General features: G+C 35.9%; 1 gene segment (V, D, J or C); it reads right to left on the bottom strand.

Moving 5' to 3' along the window:
• Nucleotides 1-5,962: 5,962 nt before the first annotated feature.
• Nucleotides 5,963-6,346, bottom strand: LOC311087504 (T cell receptor alpha variable 27-like). The segment is given in 1 exon: nucleotides 5,963-6,346.
• Between the last annotated feature and the right edge of the window lie 252 nt (nucleotides 6,347-6,598).

Raw genomic sequence — 6,598 nt, 5'->3', positions numbered from 1 at the left:
GTGTTTTCAAACGTGTAATTATATTGTGTGAATTATAGATTGTGGGTTTGATGTGGCTTGAGATCAAATGGAAAATGATTTTCAGTTTTTGTACAGCTTCACATAGACTTTGTATCACTGGGCTCCAACTCTTAGAGCACAGTAATAGAGAGCTGAATCTGACAGTGTTACACTATTAATAATGAGCTCAGTGGAGGTTTGAGATGTAGTCGACTGAAAGTGAGGATCTGGTATATTCTCACTATTGCTCCATGATCGAGCACCTTTCCGCAGTAAATACTGAGGTTCTCTGTTCTGAAACTGTCTGTACCAGTAAAGCATAACATTACTGCTGCTTGTATCATATGAGCATCTCAGTGTCACAGACTCTCCTTCTCTTCTGAGAATATTATCATTGTCTTTTGGTTCAATGCTGTCAGCAAATATACCTGCAAGAGAATTAATTATATTGAGCAATCCCCTGTCCTTTCTGGTGTTACAGTAACAGTGCTATAATGAACTACATTAAATTGAACAATGATGTCAGCATTATCTGTTAAATAATTTACATAATTAACACTTTGAATTCTCAATATATTTTAGTCTAGTGCTGATATATGAAGTGCACTTTACCTGGTACTGTTACAAGAATCAGTAGGATACATCTCTCCATGGCCCTATCAGTATATGCTTTATGATTTTAAATTGAAAGGTAAATGTATGAATGTAACGGAGAGTCATTTGTGCAGCTATATTGTCTGTAAATGTGGGTGTGGTTTGGGTTTCTGATATTTAAACCACTGTCTTGCCACATTAAAACTGAGATTGTCAGTGTCAGTTAATAGGATTTTTTTCTTGATCTGTTGTACTTGATCTATTATATACAGCTCAGAGTTAATGTCTTGTTGTGTGTTTGATATCTTTGATTATTTTGTCCTCAATATTCTGTGTGTGGGTAAAAATACCATGAGCATTTTGAAAGGAAATAGTCATTCACTCAGTTCATCTATCTTTTTTGTTCCAACTTCACCCTCTAGTGGCAGATGACACACATTTACATGTATTACAAAACTGATGCATTCATAATGGAGACAAAAATGGCTAAATTGCTTCAACTAAACAGTGGACAGGAATTTATGATAACCTTTGTTGTCACAAAACAGAAATGTTTTCCCAGGTTTACATTATATTGCCTTTCATGGGAAAACAATTCATTTCAAGAAGACAGTGAAAGAAAAGCATGACATTTTGTTTCAGAATAAAGTGTGACTACTGACTAGCAATTTTATATTAATCTTGTCTAATCATTTCATTTTAAAATTCATAAACATTACTAATGGGTTTAATCAACATTGTACATCTGTATTTTTGAATACAAAGCTCACAGTCAATTAATAATCAAATAGTTATTCAATAGCTCGTATATTCTAAATATATGCCTTCACATATATGATGGCTAGACATCATTGCAAATTTGTGCTTTATGTTTTTCAGGTTTTTGTATGGTGTGTAGAGTGTTTCCTGTGACTGTGGGCTGCAGGGCACAGTAATACAGAGCAGAGTCTGTCACTTTAGCAGAGGAGATCTCCAGATCCACACTGCTGGCTTCTTTTCTGTGATTAATGGATATTCCAGAAACTGGAGGAACAGCTTCAGTCTTTGTTCCATAGTAGTCCAGTATGAGGAATTGTGGTGGTGAACCTGCGTATTGTCGATACCAGTGAAGACTATCAACAGAACCGCTGTAGTTACAAGAGAGTTTCACACTCTCAGTCTCAGTGGCAAATGTTGATTCACTGTATGGAGTGATGGCATCTTTAGCTCTGTTACCTGCAACAAAAACCTATTTCAGCATGTTTAAAATGAGATATTGTGATATAATGATACATGTAAGATTTTACCTTGAGTTAAAGTCAGCAATATAAGTACACAAGTGAACATGATGAACAGGTTCCTGCTTCCCTCAGTGATCTGTGATGATCACTGAACTAGTCTGTGTTTTACAGGCCTGTGTTAAGCTCCACCTCTTGACATATAATTACATTTTTAAACCCTAAAATACTTGAGGAATGGAGAAATTAACCAAAATCTCCATGCAAGTTGTTGCTGATTTTGTGTTTATATGTTAATGTTAATGTTAATGTTATGTTAATGTTCTTTAAAAAAACAAATTCTCTTGCTGTTGCACCAGAACAACTCTTCGACAGAAATTGGCATATTTGGTTTAATTAGATGGCCCAAGGTTATTGATACAGATGGCAATCTAATCTCACTGAGGGAAGACCACTGCTACTGTTACCATTCTCACTTATGTTTTTCATAATTAGGTTAAATTAGGATTTTGTAGTTAGGTAGCCCATATGTGGCTTAATACATTTTAAAATTTGTATTTGGAAATATCTAACCCCAGTATGTGTTGATTTAGTAGTCTCTTGGTGCAGATTCTTTTTGGTACTGAATACTGGTATGCCAACCAGAGTATGGAGGTCAGATGGGGTAATAGTCTCCGCTCCGTTTAGTGTTGGTAATGGAGTACGACAAGAGGGGTTACTCTCCCCAGCCCTTTTCAACCTGTGTATGAATGACTTATCAGAACAACTAAGAGGCGGCAAAACTGGTTGTATGATTGGTAATGCTCTAATGAATCATTTTATGTATGCCGATGATCTGGCTATTGTTTCTCCTAGCAGTGATTTCAACAGTTGCTGAATATATGTTCTGATTATGGGCTCAAATATGATGTGCAGTATAATGCTAAGAAGAGTGTTGTCATGATATGCAGAACAAAAGGGGATAAAGATCTCAACTTTCCAGTTTTTTATCTGTCAGGCAAATTGCTAGGTATTTGTAATAAAACAAAATACCTAGGGCACTTCCTCACAGATCAATTGTCTGATGATGATGATGACATGTATAGGCAGTGTCGTATGCTTTATGCTCAAGCTAACATGTTAGCAAGAAAATTCTATATGTGTTCAGACAATGTTAATATAAGGCTCTTTCAAGCCTACTCCACTCTACACTGCCCCATTGTGGGCCAAGTTTAAAAAGACAACCATACGCTTCAGGTGGCCTGTAATGACTGTATGCGGATATTGCTTAAAAAACCTAGGTGGTGTAGTGCAAGTAAATTGTTTTGTAAGGCAAGAGTCAACACTTTCCAGGCTTTACTGAGAAATCTGATGTACAAATTTATTGGTCGACTGGATGGCTCTCAGAATGACATTATTAAGCTACTGGCAAATCCTAGTAAAAGTGTTGTGCGATACCAGTCATCTCTGTGGAAGCACCAGTCTTTTATAATTGGTAATTGTTTTTTTTGTTTTTTTGTTTTTTTAGGGAGGGGTTGGGTGTTTGTAATGTTGTATGGTTTTCTAAAGGACCCTGAGACTGACAATAAAGTTGAACTGAACTGAACTTTTTGACACAAGCAGCCTTAGTTTTGAAACCCATCCGCAAATACGGCATGTGATTAACCAAGCAAAACTGATGTATATCAGAAACATTTGATTGAATTTATTTGTATTTTTCACTGGAAGCGGAAAGCAGTGGAGAAAGTGTCTGACCGCCAGCGGAAAGCATAATAAATAGGTCTTTTGAACTACATTCACAAAGGACTGAAAATGTGTATTGGATCAAACCAAACTGGACTGGAGCGCATATGGATGAATTGGATTGAATGGATTGAATTGGATACCTATATTTTGTCAGTTAAAGATGAAATGCTGTTCCTCTCTAGTTTAATGGTTGCTCTATATCAGTACAGTATGTTTAACAAATTTTTTTTTGCTGGTATTTCTGCCAGTTGACTGTGATGCGTTGACTGTGGTTTACCCTCTATAGGGAGAGTTTTTGTTCAGTGTAGTTTGTTTTCCTGTCACTGTGGGCTCCAGGGCACAGTAGTACATCGCAGAGTCTGTTACTTTGGCAGAAGAGATTTCGAGATACGTATGGGGTTTCTCCTTATTCAGTTTTCCAGAGAATCGAGTATCTAGATCAACAACTTTAGACTTCTGTAAAACTTTCCCAGTAGCATGCAGAATGACGAAAAGAAATTCAGGAGCTGATCTGGGATATTGCCGATACCAATATAGACTCACTGCAGAGGAGTAGTTGCACGACAGGGATATCATTTCATTTTCTGTTCTATATACTTCAGTTTGAACCGGCGTGATGACATTCCCAAAAATATCACATGTAGAAAGAAAAAACAAATTAGCTTGTTTAAAAATTAACATATTAATCTTAAAAGTGAAAAAAGGACAAACAAGCAATAAAGAAAAATCCTGACAGACTAGAACAGAATACATACTTGAAAGGGAGAAGAGCACAATAAAAACAAAGAGTATCATTTTTCAGGACGAAATACGAATTAATTGGAAACATCTGTTACTGAAGAACGCATTTAACATCTCTAGTTAGTCCCTCCCCTTAAAGCTGTAGCTCACAAACTGCAAAATATGGAAACCCATTTTTAAAAACAGTTTATTTTCTTATTTTAAACTCCCTGTGAAATGCACTTCCATAGTTGTACAGTAGATGCCACTAAATAAATACTTTTATTGCCACAGTTTTGTTATTAAATGCTTTAAGTTCACAACTGCTAATTTGAGGAAGCCTGAAGAGGTGGACCTAACCAATAAAAGTTGTAAAAGTTTTTTCTTCTTCTTCTTCAGCAGGTGTGACCACATCCTGTTGTCTTGTGGTTTAAGACACAGAGATGTGGTGGATAACTGAGACACGAGTTGTGTGTGTTTTTGTAAAGCGTCTGTGGACTTTGTATCACTGGGCTCCTACTCTTAAGAGCACAGTAATAGAGAGCTGAATCTGACAGATTCACATTGTTAATAGTGAGTGAAGTGGATGTAGGGGATATAGTTAACTTATAACGACTGTCCGATACATCCCCTTCATCGGACGAGCGAGCCCCTTTAAACAGTAAATACTGAGGTTCTCCATTAGGATACTGTCTGTACCAGTACAGGTAAACATTATTTCTGCTATATGTGCAGCTCAGTGTCACAGACTCTCCTTCTCTCCTGGTTTTATTTGTACCTTCTTCTTTTGGCACAATGCTGTCAGCAAATACACCTACAAGAAAATGTGTGCTTTAGAACGATAATAAAAATACTCTGAAAAATACTTAAATACTAAAAAATACTAATTCAATAATTTATATTCACTATCATTCAAAAGTCTGGGGTCAGCATGATTTTTTTTTTATGTTTTTGAAATAAGTCTCTTATGCTCACCAAGGGTTCATTTATTTAATCAATAATACAGTAAAACAATAATACTGTGAAATATAATAATAGTTTAAAATAGATTAAAATTACAATTTATTTTAGCAGCCATTATTCCAGTCTTCAGTGATCCTTCAGAAATCATTGTAATATGCTGATGTTTGTGCTCAAGGAAAGCATGTATTTGAAATAGAAATATTTTGTAACATTAGAAATGTCTTTAATCTCACTTATAATCAATTTCATGTATCTTTCCTGAATAAAAGTATTATTTTCTTTGAAAAAAACTTACTGATCCCAAACTTTTGAGCAATTACACTTTTAAAAAAAGTACCTGTCATGAGAATCAGCAATTTGCATCTGTCCATGTTAATATTCCGAGTGATTTATTTTGTTTTAAGCCAAATTATGTTCACAGGGATTAGAGACACTGTGACACTGTGAAAAATCACAATGAAGGACTTCAGGAAATCCTTGTATTTCATGTGAATGAAGAAGAATATACTTTTCACTGACACTGCAGTTTGAATGAATGTAGACGTTCTAATGTGTATTTGTAAAGTGGGTGTGGTTAGTGACATCACTCACCAGATAGACACATACAGTATACAGGTTTGTTTTTCTATCTTGCTACTTTGATAATACATGGAATTTAATTCATCCAATTTAGGGAAAAGCAGACATTCAGCTGGTCATCGAACAGTACTCCTACATTCCTGGATGGTGTTATCATTGGCAGGCTAGCTAAACAGTGATGCTGTGATGAAGGCTTTTTTGTACAGTGTTACTGTGTTTCCTGTGACTGTGGGCTCCAGAGCACAGTAATACAGAGCAGAGTCTGATACTTCAGCAGAGGAGATCTCCAGATCCACATGACTTTGCTCTTTTCTGTGATTGATGGTTACTCTTGGAACGGGTGGAATAGCTTCAGTAGTTGCCCCTGAATATTCCAGTATGAGGAACTGTGGTGGTGAACCTGCGTATTGGCGATACCAGTGAACTCCACGAACAGAACCGCTGTAGTTACAAGAGAGTGTCACATTGTCACCCTCAAGTGCAAATACTCTCTCGCTTTTTGGAGTGATGACTTCTGTGGCTCTGGAGCCTGCAAATGAAAGTGCCATTAAGTTTAGCACATACACACATCTTGTAAAAACACAACATTAATATATTAATCTTTTATATAGTGTATTTAAATGTGGAACAAAAATCATTAAAAAGAGAACAATTAAATTAAATTATGCATTTCATTGGATTTCCTTATTGTGACATATTTCTTAAATATTGCAATATTATACCTTCAGTTGTTGACATCAGTATCATAATATAGATGAACATGTTCACTCAACAAAGTGGCAGGAAGCTAAACAAAGACC

Source organism: Abramis brama (assembly GCF_963993115.1).
Source record: "Abramis brama genome assembly, chromosome: 7".
NCBI classification, from domain to species: Eukaryota; Metazoa; Chordata; class Actinopteri; order Cypriniformes; family Leuciscidae; genus Abramis; species Abramis brama.
The sequence above is the reverse complement of the archived record's forward strand: the minus strand, read 5'-3'. Positions and strand labels throughout refer to the sequence as shown.